Here is a 13,179-nt window from a genome sequence, read left to right on the forward strand (position 1 = left end):
TTCTGATATGTCTTCCTTTTTCCTCAACCGAGGATTCCCCCCCCACACCCCCACTGTGGTTGACAGGGCCCTAAACCATGTCCAGCCCATTTCCCGCACCTCAACCCTCACCCCTTCCCTTCCCTCCCAGAACTGTGACAGGGTTCCTCTTGTCCTCACTTTCCACCCCATCTGCCTCCACATCCAAAGGATCATCCTCCGCCATTTCTGCTACATCCAGTGTGATGCCACTACCAAAGGCATCTTCCCCTCCTCTCTCCTGTCAGCATTCCAAAGGGATCATTCCCTCCACGACACCCTGGGCCACTCCTCCATTACCTCTGACACCTCATCCCCCTCGAACGACACCTTCCCCTGCAATCGCAGGAGGTGTAATACCTGCCCATTTATCTCCTCTCTCCTCATTATCCAAGGCCCCAAACACTCCTTTCAGGTGATGCAGCGATTTACTTGTACTTCTTTCAATGTAGTATACTGTATTCACTGCTCACAATGTGCTCTCCTCTACATTGGGGAGACCAAACGCAGACTGGGTGACCACTTTGCAGAACACCTCTGCTCAGTCCGCAAGAAGGACCCTGAGCTTCCGGTTGCTGGCCATTTCAACACACTGCTCTCATGCTCCCATCTCTGTCCTGGGATTGCTGCAGTGTTCCAGTGAACATCAACGCAAGCTCCAGGAACAGCATCTTATTTACCGATTAGGCACACTACAGACTGCCGGACTGAACATTGAGTTCAGTAATTTCAGAGCATGACGGGCCCCCTTTTTACTTTTATTTTTCGTTATTTTTTACTTTTTTTTCTTTTTTGAGTTTATTTTAATTTAGTTTTTTCAGTTTGTTTCTACTGTGCCTACACACTTTATTTTCATGTTTGTGCCTTTGGCTGTTCAGTTTTCAGTCAATTAACACCCTATCTGTACTAATGCTTTGTCTTTCTGCACATCATGAACATATTGTTTGCCTTTGCTGCATAACCTTCTGGTCAGCTATTCTGTGACCTTGTCCTATCAACACCTCTTTTGTTATCTCTTGCCCCACCCCCACTTTACTTGCTTAAAATCTTTCATATTTCTTATATCTGCCAGTTCTGATGAAAGGTCACTGACCTGAAATGTTAACTCTGCTTCTCTCTCCACAGATGCTGAGTATTTCCAGCATTTCTTGTTTTTATTTCAGATTTCCAGCATCTGCAGTATTTTGCTTTTATTCTCCTTAAACCTTATTCAATGCAGGAGACTTTTCTCTCTTGGTGTTCATCTGTCTTCAATGGTTTATGAAGCTGGTGAGAGCAGACAGGCGAAAGGTGTTCTCAGTCCTGGAGAAAACAGCCTTCTGAGTTCAAAATCCCTGTTGGAAGGTCAAATTCAAAAACTCAAATAGTCATGTGACCAAACTGGTCCGACCACATCTGTTTGTGTATTCGGCCATCTTAGAAACAGAGAGAATAGGAGCAGGAGCAGGCCATTCGGCCCTTTGGGCTTGCTCCGAAATTCAAAAAACATCATGGCTGATGGTCTAATTCAGTACCCCATTCCCACTTTCTCCCCATGTCCCTTGATCCCTTTGCCTTTAAGAGATATATCTATCTTCTTCTTGAATATATTTAATGACATGGTCTCCACTGCCTTCTGAGGTAGAGAATTCCACAGGTTCACCACCCTCTGAGTGAAGAAATTTCTCCTCCTCTCAGTTCTAAATGGCATACCTCAAAGGTGTAACCCAGACTGTGACCCCTGGTTATGGACTGCTCAGCCATTGGCTCATATTGTTTTCAAACTCTGGCGCGGCTGGACTCTCGGAAGGCAAGTGATCTATGCCGCGATCGTCGGGCTAAATTTATCGGCTCCTTGCTCCGATGTTCTTCCCACAGCTCCACTTCTGTCTGCTGCTCTGCTGGAAGGTAAGGGGAGCGGGGAACACTGAGTGGGGAACACTGGGCGGGGAGCTGGGAACACTGGGTGGAGAGTGGGCAACACTGAGTTGGGAACACTGAGCAGGAAGTGGGGAACGCTGAGTGGGGAGTAGGGAACACTGAGCAAGAAGTGGGGAACACTGAACAGGGAGTGGGAACACTGAGCAGGGAACACTGAGTGGGGAACACTGAGTGGGGAACACTGAGCGGGGAGTGGGGAATGCTGAGTCGGGAACACTGGGCGGGGAGTGGGGAACACTGAATGGGGACAGGGGAACGATGAGTGGGGAGTGGGGAACACTGAGTGGGGAGTGGGGAACGCTGAGCAGGGAACACTGAGTGGGGAGTGGGGAACACTGAGTGGGGCGTGGGGAGCGGGGAGTAAATTTTGTCCATAATTTTGTATTGTCACACGTGTGTGTGCGACATTGTCCATAGCAACACCCTTTATTTGGAGGAGGTGTGTGGAGGTGAAGGAGAAGTTGTTCAATGTGAGAACAAATTCAGTCAGATTGAAGAGGCTGGTGGTGGATGGGGACTGGTTGGGCCTTAGTTCATGGAAGAAGTTGAGAGCCCTCAGACCGTCTTAGTGCCAGATGGAGGTGTAGAGACATTGCATGTCCATGGTGAAAATGAGACAGTTAGCTGCAGGAAACTGTAAAAGGTTAAGTTGACAGAGTCACAGATGTCCATTAAAGGAGACTGGACACTGGGACGATAAATAGACTTGAGTGGACAGTGAACTTTACTCAGTACCAGACCCCTGCTGGACCGCACCCACCCCCTCAAAACTTACACCCCACTTATAATCACTTACCCCTTTTTCTTTCTGTCTCTTCTTGTGTGTATGTGTTTGTGCGTGTGCGAGAGTACTGGATGGGATTTTTGGAGCGAGTTTTACTCTGTACATAACATGTGCTGTACCTATACTGGGATTATTTTATGGAACAGTGTAGAGGGAGTTCTACTCTGTACCTAATCTGTGCTGTACCAATACTGGGATTATTTTATGGAACAGTGCAGAGGGAGTTCTACTCTGTACCTAATTTGTGCTGTACCTATACTGGGAGTATTTTATGGGACAGTGCAGAGGGAGTTCTACTCTGTACCTAATTTGTGCTGTACCTATACTGGGATTATTTTATGGGACAGTGTAGAGGGAGTTCTACTCTGTACCTAATCTGTGCTGTACCTATACTGGGATTATTTTATGGAACAGTGTAAAGGGAGTTCTACTCTGTACCTAATCTGTGCTGTACCTATACTGGGATTATTTTATGGAACAGTGCAGAGGGAGTTCTACTCTGTACCTAATTTGTGCTGTACCTATACTGGGAGTATTTTATGGGACAGTGCAGAGGGAGTTCTACTCTGTACCTAATTTGTGCTGTACCTATACTGGGATTATTTTATGGGACAGTGTAGAGGGAGTTCTACTCTGTACCTAATCTGTGCTGCACCTATACTGGGATTATTTTATGGGACAGTGTAGAGGGAGCTCTACTCTGTACCTAATTTGTGCTGTACCTATACTGGGATTATTTTATGGAACAGTGTAGAGGGAGTTCTACTCTGTACCTAATCTGTGCTGTACCTATACTGGGATTATTTTATGGGACAGTGTAGAGGGAGCTCTACTCTGTACCGAATTTGTGCTGTACCTATACTGGGATTATTTTATGGGACAGTGTAGAGGGAGTTCTACTCTGTACCTAATCTGTGCTGTACCTATACTGGGATTATTTTATGGGACAGTGTAGAGGGAGTTCTACTCTGTACCTAATCTGTGCTGTACCTACACTGGGATTATTTTATGGGACAGTGGAGAGGGAGCTCGACTCTGTGCCTAATCTGTGCTGTACCTATACTGGGATTATTTTATGGGACAGTGGAGAGGGAGCTCGACTCTGTACCTAATCTGTGCTGTACCTATACTGGGATTATTTTATGGGACAGTGGAGAGGGAGCTCGACTCTGTGCCTAATCTGTGCTGTACCTATACTGGGATTATTTTATGGGACAGTGGAGAGGGAGCTCGACTCTGTACCTAATCTGTGCTGTACCTATACTGGGAGTATTTTATGGGACAGTGTAGAGGGAGCTCTATTCTGTATCTAATCTGTGCTGTACCTATACTGGGATTATTTTATGGAACAGTGCAGAGGGAGTTCTACTCTGTACCTAATCTGTGCTGTACCTATACTGGGATTATTGTATGGGACAGTGTAGAGGGAGCTCTACTCTGTACCTAATCTGTGCTGTACCTATACTGGGATTATTTTATGGGACAGTGTAGAGGGAGCTCTACTCTGTACCTAATCTGTGCTGTACCTATACTGGGATTATTTTATGGAACAGTGTAGAGGGAGTTCTACTCTGTACCTAATCTGTGCTGTACCTATACTGGGATTATTTTATGGAACAGTGCAGAGGGAGTTCTACTCCGTACCTAATCTGTGCTGTACCTATACTGGGATTATTTTATGGAACAGTGTAGAGGGAGTTCTACTCCGTACCTAATCTGTGCTGTACCTATACTGGGATTATTTTATGGAACAGTGTAGAGGGAGTTCTACTCCGTACCTAATCTGTACTGTACCTATACTGGGATTATTTTATGGAACAGTGTAGAGGGAGTTCTACTCTGTACCTAATCTGTGCTGTACCTATACTGGGATTATTTTATGGAACAGTGCAGAGGGAGTTCTACTCCGTACCTAATCTGTGCTGTACCTATACTGGGATTATTTTATGGAACAGTGTAGAGGGAGTTCTACTCCGTACCTAATCTGTGCTGTACCTATACTGGGATTATTTTATGGAACAGTGCAGAGGGAGTTCTACTCTGTACCTAATCTTTGCTGTACCTATACTGGGATTATTTTATGGAACAGTGTAGAGGGAGTTCTACTCCGTACCTAATCTGTGCTGTACCTATACTGGGATTATTTTATGGAACAGTGTAGAGGGAGCTCTCCTCTGTACCTAATCTGTGCTGTACCTATACTGGGATTATTTTATGGGACAGTGTAGAGGGAGCTCTACTCTGTACCTAATCTGTGCTGTACCTATACTGGGATTATTTTATGGAACAGTGTAGAGGGAGCTCTACTCTGTACCTAATCTGTGCTGTACCTATACTGGGATTATTTTATGGGACAATGTAGAGGGAGCTCTACTCTGTACCTAATCTGTGCTGTACCTATACTGGGATTATTTTATGGGACAGGGTAGAGGGAGTTCTACTCTGTACCTAATCTGTGCTGTACCTATACTGGGATTATTTTATGGGACAGTGGAGAGGGAGCTCGACTCTGTACCTAATCTGTGCTGTACCTATACTGGGATTATTTTATGGGACAGTGTAGAGGGAGTTCTACTCTGTACCGAATCTGTGCTGTACCTATACTGGGATTATTTTATGGGACAGTGTAGAGGGAGCTCTACTCTGTACCTAATCTGTGCTGTACCTATACTGGGATTATTTTATGGGACAGTGTAGAGGGAGTTCTACTCTGTACCTAATCTGTGCTGTACCTATACTGGGATTATTTTATGGGACAGTGTAGAGGGAGTTCTACTCTGTACCTAATCTGTGCTGTACCTATACTGGGATTATTTTATGGGACAGTGTAGAGGGAGTTCTACTCTGTACCTAGTCTGTGCTGTACCTATACTGGGATTATTTTATGGGACAGTGTAGAGGGATTTCTCTCTGTGCCTAATCTGTGCTGTACCTATACTGGGATTATTTTATGGGACAGTGTAGAGGGAGCTCTACTCTGTACCTAGTCTGTGCTGTACCTATACTGGGATTATTTTATGGGACAGTGTAGAGAGAGCTCTACTCTGTACCTAATCTGTGCTCTACCTATACTGGGATTATTTTATGGAACAGTGCAGAGGGAGCTTTCCGCGAACTAAGCAGTACTGCACATGCATTGGAAGTATTTGAAGGCACGTTTTAGAAAACCCTTTTCTCTTTCTAACCTATGCTGTAGTTGCTCTGAGTTCAACAAAGAATCAAACAGTCACATCACAGGAAAGCTGTAAGGTGGTTGGTTGGTGAGTTACTGATGTGAAATCTCAGTTTGTACACTGCTGTTAGGGTGCACCAGTTAGTAGCTGGAAATTAGAGGAAAGTAAAATAAAAATAAATAATTTTTAAGTAACTCCCTGATAATTTAGTTAAGATATGCAAGCAAAAGGGAAGTAAGAAGCAGGTAAGTCTACTGTTTTCTTTTATTTTAAGTGGTACATTTTATTGCATTACCAAGATTTTAAATTCATCAAAGCAAGTGCTGGTGAGGAGAGGCATTAATTCAACAATTCATTGAGAAAATAATTTATTCATTAGTAAATGAAAACACAATAAGGATGGCCGGGAAGGTGATGTTTCACAGCTGCAGTATGTGTGAGCTCATGGACTCCAATGTGATCCACAGCAACCACGTTCACAGTAAATGTCTGTGGTTCGAGGAGCTTTGGCTCAGGTAGATGAGCTGGAGACTGAGCTATGGACACTGCGATGTATCAGGGAGGGGATAGTTACTGGAACACTTTGTTCCAGAAGGCAATCACACCCTATAGGATAGAGTCTGCTGAATTGTTCAGTGGTCAGGGACAGGGGAGGTGTGACTGTGAGTGAGGCAGGTAAGGGGATCGAGAAGGCAGAAGAGGAGGAGCCTCAGACCTTACAATTGTCCAACAGGTTTGAGGTTCTTTCAGCTTGTATGGATGAGAGCGAGGGCTGCAGGGTGGATGAGCAAACTGACCATGGCACCAAGGTACAGGAAACCATTCAAGATGAACACAGTAAATAGAAATACAATGGTAGTAGGGGACAGTATAGTCAGGGGGATAGACACAGTTCTCTGCCGCCAACAGCGAGAGTCCAGAAGGCTGTGTTGCCTGCATGGTGCCAGGGATCGAGATATCTGTTCAGTGATGGAGAGGAACTTGCAGTGTGAGGGGGAGGATCAGTTGTCGTGGTCCACGTGGATACCAATGACATAGATAGGACTAGGAAGGAGGTTCTACATAGGGAGTATTAACATATAGGGTATAAATTGAAAAGCAGAACCTCAAAGATAATAGTCTCTGGATTATTACCTCAGCCACAAGCAAATTGGAGCAGGGTAAATAACATTAGAGAGTTAAATGCACGGCTCAAAGATTGGTGTGGGAGAAATGGGTTTCAGTTCATGGGGCAGTGACACCAGTGCTGGGAAAGTAGGATCTGTACCTTTGGGAACGTCTTTACCTGAACCATGCTGGACCAGTGTTCTGGTGAGTCATATAACTGGGGCAATAGAGAGGGCTTGAAACTAAATAGAGGGGGTGAGGGATCAAGTGAGGGAAGATTTGATAAATGAAAGAGAGATGACAAGGCAAGAGAGCAAACTAGCAATAAGTGAGTTGATAATCTGGGTGTGGCAGAAAGGGACAGAGTGTACTAACTTTAGAGTGCGGCAGCAGATACGGCTAGAGTTTGTGAAAATAATAAGACAAAATTAAAGGCATTCTATCTGAATGCACATTGCAGTCGCAAAAAAGTAGATGAATTGATGGCACAAATGGACGGAAACAGCTATGATCTAATTGCCATTACAGAGATGTGGCTGCAGGGTGACCAACACTGGAAACTGAATGTTCAAGGGTATTCAACATTTAGGAAGGAGAGGAAAAAAGGAAAAGGAGGTGGGGTAGTGCTGCTAATAAAGGATGAGATCAGTACATTAAGTGAGAGAGGATCTTAGAACGGAAGATCGAGATGTAGAATCAATTTGGGTGGAACTAGGTAACAGCAAAGGGCAGCAAACATTAGTAGGAGTTGTTTATAGGCCACTAAACAGTCATGGTAATATAGGGCACGGTACGAAAAATTAAATCAGGGGTGCATGTAGCAGGGGTAATACAGTAATCATGGGGAACTTCAACTTACATATAGACTGGGTAAACTTAATTAGCACGAATGCTATGAGTGAATTCCTGGAATGTATGAATGGTTTTCTAGAACCGTACGCTGAGTAACCAACTAGAGAATGGGCTGTTTTAGATCTAGTATTGTGCAATGAGAAAGAATGAATTATTGTAGAGACAGTGGATGCATTGGTGGTCATCTTCCAAAAATCTATAGATTCTGGAGCAGTTCTTGCAGATTGGAAGGCAGAAAATGTAACCCCACTATTTAAGCAAGGAGGAGGAGAGAAAATGGGGATCTACAGACCTGTTACCCTGATATCAGTAGGAGGGAAAAGGCTAGAATTTACTCGAAGGGATGTGATAAATGGACACTTAGAAAATTGTGATGGATTGGGCAGAGTCAACATGGATTTATGAAAGAGAAATCATGTTTGACAAACCTGTTAGAGCTTTTGACAATGTAACGAGCAGAATAGATAAGAGAGAACCAGTGGATCTGGTGTATTTGGATTTTCAGAAGACTTTCGATAAGGTCTCACACAGGAGGATAGTAAGTAAAATTAGAGTGCATGAGATTGGGGGTAATATATGGGCATGGGTTGAGAATTGGTTAACAGACAGAAAACAGTGAGTAAGAATAAACAGGTCATTGTCAGCTTGGCAGGTCGTGACTCGTGGGGTACCTCAAGGATCAGTACTTCATCCACAGCTATTCACAATCAATATCAAGGATTTGGATAAAAGCAAAATACTGCAGATGCTGGAAATCTGAAATAAAAACAGAAAGTGCTGGAAATACTCAGCAGTTCTGGCAGCATCTGTGGAGAGAGAAGCAGAGTTAACGTTTCAGTTCTGTGACCTTTCATCAGAATTGGAAAAGGTTAGGAAAGATTAGGTTTTAAGCAAGTGAAGGGGGAGACGGTGTTGTTGGTGGGGAAGAGAAAAAAATAAACGGTATGTGATAGGGCAGAGGGCAAGAGAGATTAAATAACAAAGACGTCTTGGGACAAAGGCAAAGAAAGTGTTAATGCTTGTGATGAACAACAATCCAGAGAGAGTGTTAATGGCAGAGTAATGAACAGCTCTGTCCAAAAGCACCACATGAAAAACAGACACATGGTTAAAAAATAAAATAACACAAAATGAGAAAAATATAACAAAGGCCAGTCATGCTCTGAAATTGTTGAACTCAGTGTTGAGTCCGGAAGGCTGTAGAGTGCCCAATCTAAAGATGAGGTGCTGCTCCCCGAGCTTGTGTTGATGTTCACTGGAACACTGCAGCAGGTCAAGGACAGAAATGTAGGCTTGAGAGCAGGGTGGTGAGTTGAAATGGTAAGAAACTGGAAGCTTGGGGTCATACTTTCGGACTGAGCAGAGGTGTTCCTCAAAGCAGTCACTCAATCTACGTTTGCTGTCTCCAATGTAGAGGCGACCACATTATGAGCAGTGAATACAGTGGATAAAATTGAAAGCTGTACAAATAAATCACTACTTCACCTGGAAGGAGTCTTTGGGGCCTTGGATGGTGAGGAGAGAAGATTAAACGGGCAGGTATTACACTTCCTGTGATTTCATTGGAAGGTGCCGTGGGAAGTGAATAAGGTGTCGGGGGTGATGGAGAAGTGGATCAGGGTGTCGCGGAGGGAATGAACCCTTTGGAATGCTGGCAGAGGAATGGAAGGGAAGATGTGTTTTGTGGTGACATCATGCTGGAGGTGACAGAAATGGCGGAGGATGATCCTCTGGATGTGGAGGCTGGTGGTGTCGAAAGTGAAGACAAGGGGAACTCTGTCACAGTTCTGGGAGGGAGGGGAAGTGGTGAGGACAGAAGTGCGGGAAATGGGTCGGACACGGTTGAGGGCCCTGTCAACCAAAGTGGGGGGGAATCCTTGGTTGAGGAAAAAGGAAGACAGATCAGAATTGCTGTTGTGGAAGGTTGTATCGGAGATGGAGAAACTGGGAGAATGGGATGGATTCCTTACAGGAGACAGAGTGTGAGGAAGTGTATTCGAGGTAGCTGTGGGAGTCAGTGGGCCTATAATAAATATTAGCTGACAGCCTTTTCCCAGAGCAGGAGACATCGACGTCGAGGAAGGGAAGGGAAGGGAAGTGTCGGGGATAGACCATGTAAAGGTGAGAGAAGAGTGGAAATTGGAAGCAAAGTCGATGAAGTTTTCCAGTTCGGGTTGGAGCAGGAAGCAGCACTGATACAGTCATCAATGTACCAGAAAAAGAGGTGAGAGAGGGGCACTGAGTAGGACTGGAACAAAGAATGTTCGACATATCGACATATCCCACAAAAAGACAGGCATAACTAGGACCCATGCGAGTATCCATAGCAACACCATTTATTTGGAGGAAGTGAGTGGAGTTGAAGGAGAAGTTGTTCAATGTGAGAACAAGTTCAGTCAGGTGGAGGAGGGTGGTGGTGGATGGGGACTGGTTGAGCCTCTGTTCAAGCAGGAAGTGAGAGTCCTCAGACCGTCCTGGTGGGGGATTGAAGTTTTGAGGTATTAGATGCCGATGGTGAAAAGGAGACAGTTTGTTTAACCAGCTGCCCGTTCTTCATCTTGTGATTTTGGACAGAGCTGCTCATTACTCCACCATGAACATACTCTCCAGAATAATGCTTTGTCTTTCACCACAACCATTAACACTCTCTTTACCTTTGTCCCATGACATCTTTGTTATTTAATCTTTCCTGCCTTCTGCCCTATCACACAGTTTCCCTTTTGTTTTCTTCCCCATCACACCACACCCTTCACTTTCTTAAATCCTAAAAATTTTCTAACCTTTGCCAGTTCTGATGAAAGGTCACAGACCTGAAACATTAATTCTCTTTCTCTCTCCACATATGCTGCCTGACCTGCTGAGTATTTCCATCACTTTCTGTTTTTATATCAAGGATTTGGATGTGGGGACCAAATGTAATATTTTCAAATTTGCTCATGACACAAACATATTGAGAACATGATTAAGAAGTTTGCAAATGAACAAAAAATTGGCCTTTTTTTTTGATAGTGAGGAGGATAGCTGTAAACTGCAGGAAGATATCAATGGACTGGTCAGGTGGGTAGAAAAGTGATAAATGAATTCAATCCAGAGAAGTAATGCATTTGGGATGGCAAACAAGGCAAGGGAATAGAATTCTGAGAAATGTAGAGGAACAAAGGGACATCAGACACCTTATCCACTGATAGGAGATAGTTTCTATTTCTTTTGTAAAATATGTTAAGGACCTATGGATTATTTATTATTTGAATTATGGACACTGATTCATCTGGAAACTTGAAGAGGTTGTTGAATTTCATGTAATTTTCAAAAGAGATCACCAGAAGTTTCCTGGATTTGGCTGGTAAACCAGTCTTACTGGAAGGCACCTGTCGATGGACAATCACCTAGCAGGGGTTGTTTCTGACTTGGGGAGATCTTTACAAAGAAGTGACAGGCTAAGATTTATAGATATCAAGAGGCTTAACATCTGGAAGGTTTCAGTTTCAGTTTGAACCATTACAACAGACAGTTGCTTTTTGTCTACCAGAGGAACAGCTCAACTCTCCCTCTCTCTCTTGAAAACAATTCCTGCAACTAGTCTGTCAGATTCCTATTTCCTTCTGCATTTGAAGAAACCCTTCATGTTTGAAGAACCTTTCACACTGACTGTGTGGGTTCTGAAACCTTGTCGCTGCATTCCTGCTATAAGACCTATTTGTAGCCTCTGTACCTGCATCTCTTGGAAAGCCTACCCAAACTGATCTTCAACATTGCTTGGAAAGAACAGTTCTCGGAAGATCCTAGTGACACTCGCCTATAGTCAGAACAAAGGACATTGTTCCATAGCTTCTTTTCAGCATATGTGTTTTTTTTCCTTCTGTCATCTTTGTAACAGCTATAAAGAGAAATTTATTTTATTTTCCCCATTAACCAGTGTGTATATATATGTATATGTGTGTGTGTGTGTGTGTGAGGGGCTAAGATAAATAAAGGACATTAACATTTGAATTTATGTGTGTATGTTTTACTTCATTATTGGTTGAGACTTGGTTTATAATAAACTGATAATTCTGTTGTTTATTAAATAAACTTTGTTGGTGTGTTTTATTCTGAGAAAGATAGAGTGTATGATTGACTACATCAGTAAATGGGAAAATTTTAATATTTGTTGTGACCTGTGGAGAAGTGGGATTAGAATAAACAGTGCACTCCTCCTGCCTTGTCTGTAGTATATAATTGAGGACTCTTGTCGGGATAAACCCAACACCAAAGATGTTCAATTGTAAGTGGGGTAATAATAATTGAAAAGGAAAAATAAACAAACCAGGTTTCTTGTGTAATAAAGTCTGTACCACCGGAATGTCTTTCACAGTTGCTGTGACGTTTCTGGGGAAGGAGGATGTATCCTTGAGTGTAATAAAAACCAGAAATGCTGGAAATACTCAACAGGTCTGGCAGCATCTGTGGAGAGAGAAGTAGAGTTAACTTTTCAGGTCAGCGACCCTTCTTCAGAACCTGAAATGTTCACTCTGCTTCTTTCACCACAGATGCTGCCAGACCTGCAGAGTATTTCCAGCATTTCTTGTTTTTATTTCAGATTTCCAGCATCTGCAGTAGTTTGCTTTTGTATTATTGTATCCTTGAGTGATTTGAGGTATTAAGGTTAGTCGAATAGCATTGGCAGCCAAATTGGGGTGAGAGTTAAAACCAGATTTTGATGAAGAAAGATCTGACTCCAGCTCAGGACACAGTGGAAAGCTGTTTAAACTGAAACAAGCCTCCCTATGTTTAAAAACTGGAACTGAGACAACAAGGTGGTCTTTACTCTAGTTAAGATTTTAATGAGGAAAGATCTGACTCCAGCTCAGGACCCAGTGGAAAGCTGTTTAAACTGAAACAAGCCTCCCTATGTTTGAGGAACAGGACATAGAGGCATTTTTCATTTCTTTTGAAAAGATAGCCAAACAGATGAGGTGGCCAAAGGAAAGCTGGACACTGCCTAAGCAAAACAGGCTGGTCGGCAGAAGCTCATGAAGTTTATGCAATGCTTTTTGAAGAGGCTTCTGCAGATTACGAGATGGCAAAAAGGCTATTCCCACTGTGTATGAGTTAGTCACTGAAGCTCACCGACAGAAATTTCAGAGCCTCCGGAGATTGTCTGGGAAGACTTATAAACAATTTGAGAGGGTAAAATAAATTAATTTTGATCGTTGGATACAGGAACTAAAGATGGAAGCCATGCATGAGAACCTTAGGGAACTAATTCTACTGGAAGAATTGAAAAGTTCCCTCCCTCCATTGGTACAAACCCATGTAGAGAACCAGAAGGTTTCAACGGCCAGA

Source organism: Heterodontus francisci, unplaced genomic scaffold (assembly GCF_036365525.1).
Source record: "Heterodontus francisci isolate sHetFra1 unplaced genomic scaffold, sHetFra1.hap1 HAP1_SCAFFOLD_550, whole genome shotgun sequence".
Classification (NCBI taxonomy): domain Eukaryota; kingdom Metazoa; phylum Chordata; class Chondrichthyes; order Heterodontiformes; family Heterodontidae; genus Heterodontus; species Heterodontus francisci.